Source organism: Rhamphochromis sp. 'chilingali', assembly GCF_963969265.1.
Source record: "Rhamphochromis sp. 'chilingali' genome assembly, chromosome: 16".
Lineage (NCBI taxonomy): Eukaryota > Metazoa > Chordata > Actinopteri > Cichliformes > Cichlidae > Rhamphochromis > Rhamphochromis sp. 'chilingali'.
In genome coordinates, this window is record NC_137943.1 from 19,772,791 (window position 1) to 19,785,290 (window position 12,500).

Genomic DNA, 12,500 nt, shown 5'->3' on the forward strand with positions numbered 1-12,500 from the left:
GGCATGCAGTGGGTTGTAAGGGTACATCAGAGGATGGAGGGAGGAGGAGGAGGTGGAGGGGAGAGGGGACTCACTGTAAGGTTAGAGGTCATGCTGATGGAGTGGCACTCCACATTCAAGTGGCTGGAAGCGGATAATCAGAGCGATGTGGCTCCAGAGTTCAGAAGTTCACAAGCAAGTACCCTGAGCCCTGCCATTAATAACACTGTACCGCATCTGATTACAGTAAACCGCAGCCGGCCGTGCTGCACAGGCAGGAGGAGAAAAAAAATCAAATCAGCTGAGGAAAGAGGTGGAAACTGATCGAGTGATTCATTGGTGGAACAATGCACAACAAAGGCGTCTGCGCGCTGTATGTAGTGCAGCAATGGAGCACCTTTTGAAAGGAGCACTTTGTATCTGAGCAACAAAACAAGGATAAGTGGTAACAATAAGAAGCATTGCACTTTATACTCTAATGGTTAATAATTTCCACTCTATGTTTTTGGTATTTACCCTGCAAGATGTCCTGTGGAATATTTGCTGTGACTACACTGCCCTGCTGATGGTATTACATCATTTCACTGCTGAAGCAACGTGCAAACAAAGGCAAAGAAGAAGAAGGCTGCTGGTTACAAGGTCTTTCACGATTTGGCTTGAAAATTTTCTTTCTCGTCGTTATTAAGCCTCAATAATCCACATAGCACATTTTAGTGAAAGCATGGAGAGCAAAAACTGCCAGAAAATAAAAATGAAATTAAAAATACAGCTAAATAACTCAACAAATAAAGGTCTGCAAATAAGTGTAGCTCTCATTAATTCAAAAAAAAAATCTCATTTAAGTTCATATTTGTGTTTTTCATTTTTCTCTCTGTATGTTCCCTGTGTATTTTCCCAAGCTTGTCTATCTATCTATCTGTCTCTTTATGAATTTTTGCTTCATTTTACAAACATGAGCTGTCCTTAAAGTGTGTCACGGGGTCAGCTTTTTGCCTGCTGGTTTATCTGCACCAGTCTCACCACAGAGACGGTTTGCATCCAGCCAGAAGATCAATAGAAAACTGATTTGCTGAAAATACCATCAGGCAGGAGTGTTTACAGTTTTTGTGCAAATGTACTACAAAGTAAGTGTGCATATGGCATTCCAGGCTTGGCCTGCTGTTTTTGATATCAATTTTCGTTGCATTTAATCTGGTGCTGGTTCTTTCGCTCCTTTATTTCCCAGAGGGTTCGCCACAGCGGATGGATCCACATATTTGATTTGGCACAGATTTCATACCAGATGCCCTTCATGATGCATCCCTCCCATTTATCTGGGCTTGGGGCCGGCACTGGGAGTACACTAGCTCGTGACCTCCTGAGGCTGGGTTTGTATCTCCTCCCGGTCTCAGGCGGAGGATCTTTTACATGATCAGGGAATGAATTTCAGTCCTTCATCGGAAATCGCCAACAAACAAAACACCTTCCTGTTAACAGTTAATACCATGGGTTAACTCTAAATGTTCCCTTGAGGTTGAATTATGCAGCTTTTAGTGAGCAGGAGGAATACAAACTTTAAGTCTGACTATTACAGATTAATCAGTTATTATGACTAAATACAAAGACTCAGTATTCTTTGTTTAAACTGTACATATACAAAAGAAGGTGTGTGGCTTGCATAATGTCCAACCATCCCCACCAACCACTTGTTTACGTCAAATTTTCTGGATTTTCATGATGGTTACTACTTTCCCCTTTGCCCAATAGATTTTTTGTCACTCCACGGCAAAGGGGCTAGCTGAATATAAAGACTATCGCCTTGTAAAACAACACAAACCATCAATTTTGACGATATCATGCATTTGCAGTCGTATTTGTATTTATGACCACCTGATGAAGCTCCATGTTTGCCTTCACCATCTCCTAAACTGCTAAATCCTCTGTTGGTGTCTTTCATGCTGCCTGTTGTAGCTCTGAACTAGAAATGCTGAAAATGAAGCTAAACTATGGAACAGCTAAAACACTCTTTGATAATCACAAGGAAAATTGGATTTTCTTTTTCTTTAGCCCATGTGTTCGCTCGTTGAAGCTACAGTATGTCTCGCTGTCACACAGACTTTGATGCATCTCAACAGGAAAAGCACCAGGTGTAATTACTACCATCAGTGTCAGCTACATTCCACTTCCAGTTCAACAGCCATGCAATTATGCATGCTTCCTCTCACGCACGGCTTTTTTGGATCCTTGAATGAAATGAGGCCATGATTTAAGGCTCTTAATTACGCCTGGGCTTGTCTTGCCTTGACAAGTATATGCTGCTCTAAAATTTTTAAAAAGACATGTTTACTGAAATATTGAAATCAAATCTGTATCCTCATCCTTATCCTGTAAACCTTGAGGGACCTAATGATGTGCAGTTTGAAAAGTTACACTTCATATCCAGAATCTAGGTTCTTTCACGTTGGCACTTTCATCCTCCTCCATGGAGATTTATCATCTTTACACGTACAGTTTAAAAGGAATCCTTTGACTCTGAATCTCTTTTATACTTACTCCCACTCCTTCCTGCGGGCTTGCGGCGTGCTCTGTATTTTATGAGCCTGGTGGGCCATGATGATGTCCTTCTGCTCCACGAGTCCCCCGCGCCGCCGCAGCATGCCGTGAGGGCTCAGAGACCCCGAGCCCTGATCGGACGAGCCATCCTCCTGTCCGCATGGCACATCGAAGCTGGCCGCTCGAGGGGGCAGCCCCAGACACTCGGGGACCGCGTGAGGGACCTGCAGGGAGCAAGAGCGAGCTCCCTGCGCCAGCCCAGGCCGGGCAGTGGGGCTAGACCGCCTCCAGGCTTCGGGCTCAGGGAGGGACAGGGAGGACTGGACGTGTGTCTGTCCACGCCGACCGCCGATGGTTGGAGAGCTGGGTGTAAGGGAGAGGGAGAGGGACTTTTCTGAACTGGTGAACATCTCCACAGAGGTCGGTCCGTGGCAGTTTCAGCATAATGCTGCAAATGGAGAAAAAGGAGAGAGAGGCAGAGGATGATGGGTGAAAAACACTGCAATAATATTTCATAAACGTTGCTCAAGCACATCCTCCCTGTCCCCTTCTTGTTTGTCTTTCATTATGAGCATCAAACAATGTGACACTGAGGATGATAATGTCCTTTGCCCAGGCTGTCACTCTGACCCAAACTCAACCATCTCACCATCTATCAAAGGGATGAAAGTTCAGATCGTATTCATGGAGCTCAGTGGGTGACTGAAGATATCACTGAGACTTTTCAACACAACCAGGAAGTCAGACTATTACTCTAAATGGACATTTCTGGTTACCACACAGTGTTTTTCATTTACTGTCACCACCGGGCCAAAAATCTTAATATCCAGTTCATTTGTTTGTTTTTATGACCAAATACATCTTCAGTTTCCATCAGCTGTGCAAAATGCATCTCTGTACCTGAGCACAGCCTCAAACTGCTGCTAGCATGAAGCCTAGCATATTTGTCTTTATAAACCAAAAAACTAACATTCTAAAAACAAATCTCGACACGCACCATCTCAAACTGCATCCTGGCACTTACTCTGGCAGATATTTGAAGGCATTGTCTGAATTAACCTTGTCTTCAGTCGTCACTGAGACATAAAAACTGCACAAATAAAACCACCAGTCAGACACGAGTCTGCTTAAAAAGTCTGCTGCTAAAACAAGATGTTTTTTCCTACCCCAATGGTGGTGGAGTTACTTTTACCACAAACATCCCTGCAACATCTGCAGATGCTGCAAATTTCAATCAGGATTTTTTTGAGTGCCATTTAGCTCTCTTATAACAGGATAAGCTGCTTCAACGCGATTTAGTTTTTTTCTTGCCTGGTATTAAATCTTTAAGACTTAACCATGAAACAATTTCCAGAAAATTCTAATATTTTTTTGTTGAAAACAGACTGTTTATTGAACCTTCTGACATTAAAAAAAACAAACAAACATTAAATATTTAATTTGCATATATTTGCTACATCTGTTTTTTTGTAATTGTTTTTTTTTTTTGCAATTTATTTATTTTATTTCACTTAATTTTTTATTTTATTATTTTTTATTTATTTGGTTTTTTTTTTATTTTGGGGGGGGGGGGCACTGATGATGTAGAGTTGTCAAAAACTGATAAAAACTCAAGTATGATAAACTGGGCATTAGGGGGTTAAAACACTGAGCCATTTGAAATCCAAGAACTCTCCACCTGCCCAGCTTGATTGGTAGGTTAACTTTATTGACTGCAAGTGAAAGAAAAGAAACTTCAGAATTTAACATTTTATGAAACCGAATTGAAATGAAGATAGAAAAGATTCAGGATTTACTTCCTGTTGACCTCAGTTATTTCCAACCAAACAGGGTCAATTAACCTCAGAATGGATGCCACCATTCAACTGCACTGTCATGGGGAGCTTTGATACTAGCGGTGCATATGATTGGATGAACAGAAGCTTTGAACCAGCAGCCATACAGAAATAGTACCAGCAATCATACTGGTGGGCGGAACAAGACTGCACAGAAAGTGGGTGTAGTAAAAGTAATGACATAAAGAGAGATTTGGTCATCTTTTTTAGTAGCTGAGCACACCATAAAGAACTACTTAAACCCTCATTCTGTTGCTGCTATTGTCCAGTTAATCGTGTGCGTGTGTGTGTGACTGAGACAGAGAAATATGGGGGTGATGAGGTGGCAAGGCTGGAAAACAGCAAGTTTGTGGCGAAGCCAGTCAGAGACAGACGAAACAAGGCTGTTTCCACTGAGCCGGAGCTGAAAGGAAGATGACTGAGTGTGGAGGAGCAGAAGCAAAGGCTCGGTGACTCACTCATCAGCAGCAGGGCTCCTCAGACGTGAACTGGACACAGTCTGAGTTGAGCTCTGCCCTCGAACAGAGCGCAGCGCCCGCCTGAAAGCCGGGAGAGGCTACAAGGTCAGCGCGCACATTTACACGGGTGGCTCGCTCGCAGCTTTGTGCCGCTCATGGGTGGGCTGTCTCTGATTTTAGCGCAGCCATTCAAGTTCAAAAGAAATCTGATAGCTTTTATTATTAGTCAGGAAGGTTGTTTTTTTGTTGTTTTTTGCTTGCAGGCAGGGCTGTGTGGAAATTAAATGTCACGGCACTTGTATGGAGAGGCACACCTAACTGGCAGGGTGGGTCCGTGAAATCTGGACAAAAACACATAAAACAAACATAAATTGCAGCACTGATAAGGTGGAGGTAGATCAGAAGCCTGCACAATGATTATACCAAAGCAAGCTTCACACCTTATCTGCATTATTCACTCAAGTTCAAACACTTGTGTGGAGACGATGCTCTTCTATTATAAATTCAAGATTCCAGCTCCTGGCTGAGATCTCCTACGCTTCAATTAGTGCAACCAGTGCAAAGCCTGCCGGAACAAGGCGACCGCTCTCCTCTAATCAGCTGCAGGTCGACAGTCGCTTTAGATGTGCGTTAACCAGCCAGTTAACAGGTATCGCTAATTAAACTCATGCTCCTGCTCCTTCGTTATCCTCGTGAAGTTAAGTGTTTTTGACGCACGAGCAAGACAGGAGAAAAGCAAAGCAGCAGTCACAGTAACTACACTTAGAGGCACAGCGTGCTAAAAATATTCACTGCATAAAGGAGGATCGGTGCTGCGGGAAATGCAAACATCAATTAAGTCACGGATTGATTGATGAATTTGACAGCTTTACCTTGAGGTGAGGCGCGCGCCTTCATCGTCGGCGAGCCCCGATCAGGTGGATGCTAAATTCAGCCCTTTCACTCAGTCCAAGTTTGGTGGTTTGAGGATGATTTCGCGAGGATTCCTTGAGTGATGATGATTACCTCTGTATGGCTATAAATACCGCGAGGTGGCTGGGAGCCAGAGGAGCGTAACGCGGATGAACGTAAACAGGCACGGGGACAGGAGCGAGGAGACATGGGAGTAATCCCAGTCATCTTTCACGAGCTGGCTGCCTCATATGAGTCACTTTATGTGGTTTACAATTAATGGCGGCGTCTTCAAACTAAATTTAGGCTGGACTGTCTTGAGTTGTGCTGTTTGAGGGCTTTTCTTTTTCTTTTCTTTTTCAGCGCAGGAAGCTGATTCACCTGTGCCGAGATCACAGGAGGTCTGGCGAGAGGGAGAGAAATGCAACAGGTCTTCATCTGAAACTGCGCTCAGGTGATGTGAGCCCAAGCACCCAGGTATTCGCATGTAACCGATCAACCGCTAGATGGTGGACTAAAGCCGCATACCTGACACATGCGCAGGTTCCTCTGGGAGACGACCATACAAGCCACCACAGTCCGAGCAGTGCACGTCTGTCCTCAAAGTGCATCTGCTTCTACTTCTGCACACGCAGCGTCATCCCCAGACTTTCTGGGCACCTTTGTAAACATTAAAATCCACACAAATAAATCCCTTGTTCGTTACGACACTGCTACAGATTATGGGACACTATTATAATAGCGGATTATCATCATCATCAGTGCAATATACAGATACAGAAAGATCTTTACCAACTCATACCACAATACCTGAAGTCTTTTTAGATTAAAGTTCCCTCTGATGTCATATTTACATTTAGATTCACTGAATGCTTTACTTTATCTCTTTTTTTTAACTGAACTCCTACTTTATTCTTTTTTCATCTTTCTGTGATATTGTGTTTATTTATGGAGCTAAGTTATTTTTTTTAATGTTTTGGCTACTGTAAAAGTAATTTCCCGCCTTCTGGGACAAATAAAGTACATCTTATCTTATCTTATTTTACCTGTAAGCACACGGGTCAGAATAAAACTCCACCAGAAACAAAAAGTGATGTCAAAAATTCAGTCACAAATTGGGTTAGCTGCATACAAAGCTTATGAACAAATACTAGATAATCACACAATTATTGTAATTAGTAATATTATATATTAGTTGATACCTTTCTGACGATAATTCAGTTAGAAAGAGTTTGTTTGTTTGTTTTTTGTTTATTTCTTAATATTAATCACACAAAGGGAAACAATGCCTTGTACTAGATTTAGCTGCTAGCTAATTTCCATCTGTAGTCCCTGGGCAAGTTTTGTTTTGTTTAAAGTAAAAAATTAGAATCAGGAAACTTCACAGGGAAAAAATAGGCACATAAAACACGAATCAATATTTTGAATCGTTAATCATGCGATAGAAGTAAGATGATTTCTTACAGACAGACATAAACAGGCACACGTGCTACTAAAGTGTTACTCACGTGTGTACAGAATTATATGAAACATAATTCAATAATTGAATCATGAGAAAAGATAGAGATATAGATTTGTTTTATAGGAGACGACTGATTTACTTATGTTAAGCTATGTCATTTTTTAGTCTAGATTGACATTTGGAGTGAATTTTAAATTGTGTGCACTTTTTAAAAGAGCTTTAATGTGTTTTTCAGCCATGAAAATTTAATGTAGCTGCATCTATTAGTCATCAGTTATCATGGCTCAAAAATGCTGATAAGGTGCATTCAATATAAACAACAAATGTTTAAGGACATTGATTGATATTGTTTGGAACTGACTGATTGTGCTTAGTTCAGGAGGCTGATCAGCATTTTAACTCATTAGATTTGTTGTTCTTCGCCCTTTGAGCTGCTTTTTGACAGACTCCACGCCGGCTGTCGTCTCTTTGTAACTCTCTGTAACTCGACTCGACTCGATCTTCTCCACCATAAAAGTTGATGGAGACGATGGAGTCTTTGTCCAGCAGGTACTTTCCTCTGTGCAGCAGACTTCTCAAACTCTGTTAGAAGGGCTTTCTTGGTCACCTCCTCTGATTGAAGCCTTCTCTCTGTAGGGTCCAGGTGCTTCAAAACTTCCTCCATCTCAGTTATCGAGGCCACGGTGCCCTTGAGGACACTGAATGCTTTTAGAAGTACCTTTTTTTTGCCCCTGACCTGATTGATGCCTCACCATAAGTGAATTTCTTAGACTTCGTGATTTAGTTTTTGTGCCGGCGGTGCCTTCAGGAACGTGGGATCTTTATGTACACAGTGTGGCTTTCTAAACTATGTCCAATAAAATTTGCCTCAGGTGGCTCAGAGTTTCGACCACATCTTAATTAAAGAAAACAGGGTGCAGTCTGAAGTACCACAGCAGAGTCTGAATAGTCTCGTAAATGAAAGATTATCATTTTTTTTAAGACAATAATTTATCATTATGAGATACTGAGGATAGATTGATGGTGAAATTACTTAATTATATCCATTCAAAACAGTAGCGACACAGAGGTAGAAGATCTGAATATATAGTGCTTAAATGAAAAGATACAAATGTTTAAGCATCAGTCTCACTGACCGTGATGCTATCTTTCAAATTTTGCAGTTTGGTCTCTTAACCGTTCTTTTAAAAACTCATCTCAGCCTCTGTTCATTCAGAGTTTTTACATATCAGGATATAAACGTATATATATTTAAAAAATCTGGTCCTCAGAAGCTCTTAAAATTAGGCAAATACAACCTGAGATGAACAACAATACATAACAAGTAGCACTGTGTCAGTATTTATTTAACAATAATAGTGCAAAACTGCAGAAGCAGCATGTGAAAAACTAAGTCCACACCTTGATTCAGTAGCTTGTAGAATCACCTTTTCTTTTGTCTTTTGTGCAACTTTTAGCCCCTTGTATCATTGTAGAAGATGTTTCTTTACAACATTCCTTCAGTGGATTGAGGTTTCATTGCACATTCTCTTGTAGATTTGCTGCTGTGTTTGGGATCTTTGTCCTGCTGCATGCTTTAGCTGTTGGACAGTTTGCTCTAGAATAATTAGGCATTGACTCAGTGACTACAAGGTACCCATGTCCTGTGGCTCCAAAATTAGCCCAAATCATCCCCGTTCCACCACCACCAAGTCTTGTGGCTTGTTCAGATGTACCTTGCAAACTTAAGTCGTGCTGCAATGTGCTTTTTGGACAGAAGACGTTTTCCCCTGGAAACCCTTCTAAAAAAAGCCAAACATGTTCAGGCTTTTTTAATCGTGCCGTCATGAACTTTTACATCTAACATGCTAACTGATGTCTGTGGAGTGTGAGACGCCGTTCTTGGGTTTTTTGCAGTTTCTCTGAGCTTTGTCCTGTCTGACTTTGGGGTGAATTTGCTGGGACGTCCACTCCCGAGAAAATCAGCAGTTGTATTGGCATCGTCTTCTGAATAATCTTCATCATTGTAAACTGATGGACTCTAGATTGTTTGGAAATGACCTTATAACCCATCCCAGATTGAAGGGCAGCCATACTTTTTTTCTCTGAGACCATTACTGATGCTTTCCTCGTTGGCACTGACCTATCAACACCCCCGTGCTCCAGACAAACTACTTCTTCTATAGAGGTGCTCACATTTCCTAATGATCAGTTAACTGAGTGCATATGTGTAGCAGCAGGTGACCGCTACTTACCCTATTAATTCCTATTGGAGCTGAAGATTTTAACACGGTGCTTCTGGCTTAATTTTTGTTAAATGAATACTGAAATACTGCAATCATGTGTTGATCATCTGAGGTTGTATTTTTATAAGCCCTTTTACTGTATACGCTCCTGTATAATTATTAAACTAGAGCCGAGGACAGAGAATACTCTCCCTTTAATTAAAACAGAGCATGATGGTCCACGTAGTTAATTAAAAGGTCAGCCATGTTCATTTTAAGCAATCCCAGTATTCCCTGCGCTGAGGAGGAGAAGTGTTAGCGGTGGGACTGAGAGCACTGCAGAAACCATCTGCTGCCACCAACACTGAAGGGTAAATGAAGACTTCAAGTCCACGCATGCTACACACTCAGAGTTAAAGCTGCATTTCTCCCTCTAAACCTCTTAATTTTCCTCCTTGGACGCCACTCCATGTGTTTGTCTTAATCAAGACTCTGCTATTCTTTCATTACCCAAAGTCTCCTCAAGTGATAGCGATAATGTCTAGCCACCAGTGGCCAAAGAACGAGCTCACAGACTGCAGTATCTTTGTAGTTGTTGTCAGACATGTCTCTAAGGACTCTGACATGGAGCACGCTCAGTATTTTCTAGTGTCCTGACGCCATATTGAGAGAATTAGACATGGATTTATGTAATCTAACAGAATCATCTCTGTGAGGAAATAATTGCCGTCTTATCCTCTGGGCACGTGGCCAAGTGGATGCGTGAAATGGAGACGCCAAGCAGACAAACTGCCTCCACTGAAACGGGAAACATCAGGTGTATGTGCAGGGAGACATGCGTGCCGTTTTGTGCACGAGACAGCTGGTAATAAATGGTTGGAAAATCAAATCTGGTCTGGCATGAGAGGCCGCCCTCGGGGTAAACATCAGGTTTGGTTTGTATGCTTGCTGCTTCACGTTTTGGAGATTCTTGCAGGGTGTGATTTTTTTTTTTTTTGGTATCCTAAGGTGCCAAAAGCTTAAATGTATTAACAGTCTCGCCTTTTGTTGGAAGAGCTTGTTTCAGAGTATGAGGACAAGTCTTTACTGGTATTATGTACAACAGTCAGTCTGAGAGGTTTAACAGGCGTCTCTTTAATCGTCGAGTGACCGAGTAGGGTCAGCATGACCCCAGATTTAGATTTATACTTGTATTTCTATCAGTAAAAATCATTCCTACTGGAAATTAGCCACTTCTCCTCCAGCTTTTTCCAGGAATCAACTCATGCAGTGGGTGTGGTGAGTGGGTATTTGTCTCTAAGCACTATATCTAATTTTACTGTAATTTCACACTAATCACTGCTTAAACTTAAACTACTTTTTATTTGTGCTTTCGTGCCTCTACTGAGTGCTTTAACACTGGCACCCACATTCACATTTTTACAGGGAACCAAGCAAACCTAGACTAGTAATATTTACTGCAGCAGAGGCCTTAAGGCAGATACAGTTGGGGGCAATGAGTTCGGTTAACTTATTTTTCTATAAAAGTGACTCAAACCCATAATTAATTCAATTTGAATGTTTTAGAACATAAATATAAAGGAAAGTGTGCAGTTATGATAAACACAAATTGAACTATTAAAAAGATTCCTGTGTAAACTATAATGGGGCTTTTTATTGCCCCATTGGAAGCAAGAACTGCAATCAAGCGACTGTGATTGTGTTTGGCCCACTCTTCTTTGGAGAATTGTTTGAATTCAGCCACACTGGTGTGTTCGATCACGGCCTGTTTAAGGTCAGGTCAAAGCATCTCAGTAGGATTTGAGTCCACTGTTTGACTGAGTCACTCCAAAACAGTCATTGTGTTGCTTCTTGAGCCATTCAGAGGTGGACTTGTTTCAGATCATTGTCCTGCTGCATAACCCAAGCATGCCTGAGCTTCATGAACTGATGACCGCACTCCCTTAATTTACTAAACGTTCCTTCCTTTGCTTTATCAAGGTGTTTTTGTTTTCCTCCTCTTTTCTTTAGCATTAGTTCAGGCAGGCTGACCTCAAAGGTCAGAGCACCTCGGCTTTCTAGGCATCCAGTAGGGCTTCAATTTATGTTGCTCTAATCTGCCCACAGTGACTGCACCCCTGCAAACCACTTTGTAATCCACCCTTGCACCAGGTCACCCTTTGTATTCACTACTGACACTTGCACATCGTTCCCATTCTTGCTGCCCTTCACTGGCTTCTAGAAAAATTCTGAATTTATTTTAGGATTTTATTAATAATATATAAAACGCTACATTGACCGGTTTCTACATATATACAGCAGAACTACTGAGACCTGATCACTGCAGCTGACTTCTCAGATTTCTGATCTGATTTGCTAAAATTTTCTTATTTGAAAACTACAGGTGATCGTGGTTTTGAGGTTGTAGCTCCTTAACTCTGGAGGAATCGGGTTCGTTTTGATGGGTTAGCTTTTCTTTGAGTATCTGCGGTCTAATAAAGTTATTGTTATTAAATAAAGTTTTAAGCGGATTTTTGTGACGTGATTTTGAGAAACGTTTCTGTTTAAAGGTAGTTCCCCTTGTGGGATTGTTCACATCTCGTCGCTGGACTTGAACAAATGTCACAAACTCAGACACATTTTAATCATCAAGAGTCATTTTATTTTCATATTCTAAAATGCAAAGGACATAACAGGATTTGAGAATAAATCCAAGGTTGAGTGCACAAAAATGTTTCACTGCAGGCGATTATTTACAAGAATGAAATCAACGTTTCTTTTCTTTTTTCATTTTTTCTTTAAAGAATTCAACAGGTACTGCATCAATAATTAGAGTCAGGTTTTTGAACCTCATAACGTAGACAAGACTGGACTTCATTTGTACTGAAGATACTTTTTTAAACACAGCACATTCAGTAATTTACATTTTACATTTTAGTGAACTTTGCTGAAATAAAAGTTCACTATTAGTGCATTAAAGCCCACTGTATGTTTGTTTAATTTAGTCTTTTATACATTAAAGATTAAAATCTCATCAAGGTAATGCTATGTGGCCTCACAAACAGGCCTGTTAAAATTAAGCTGTACAGGAGAACAAGCTACACAAGTGTCCTCTGCATCAGTTTAGCCCAATGTGCTACCCAGAAACACGTTGGCTAAT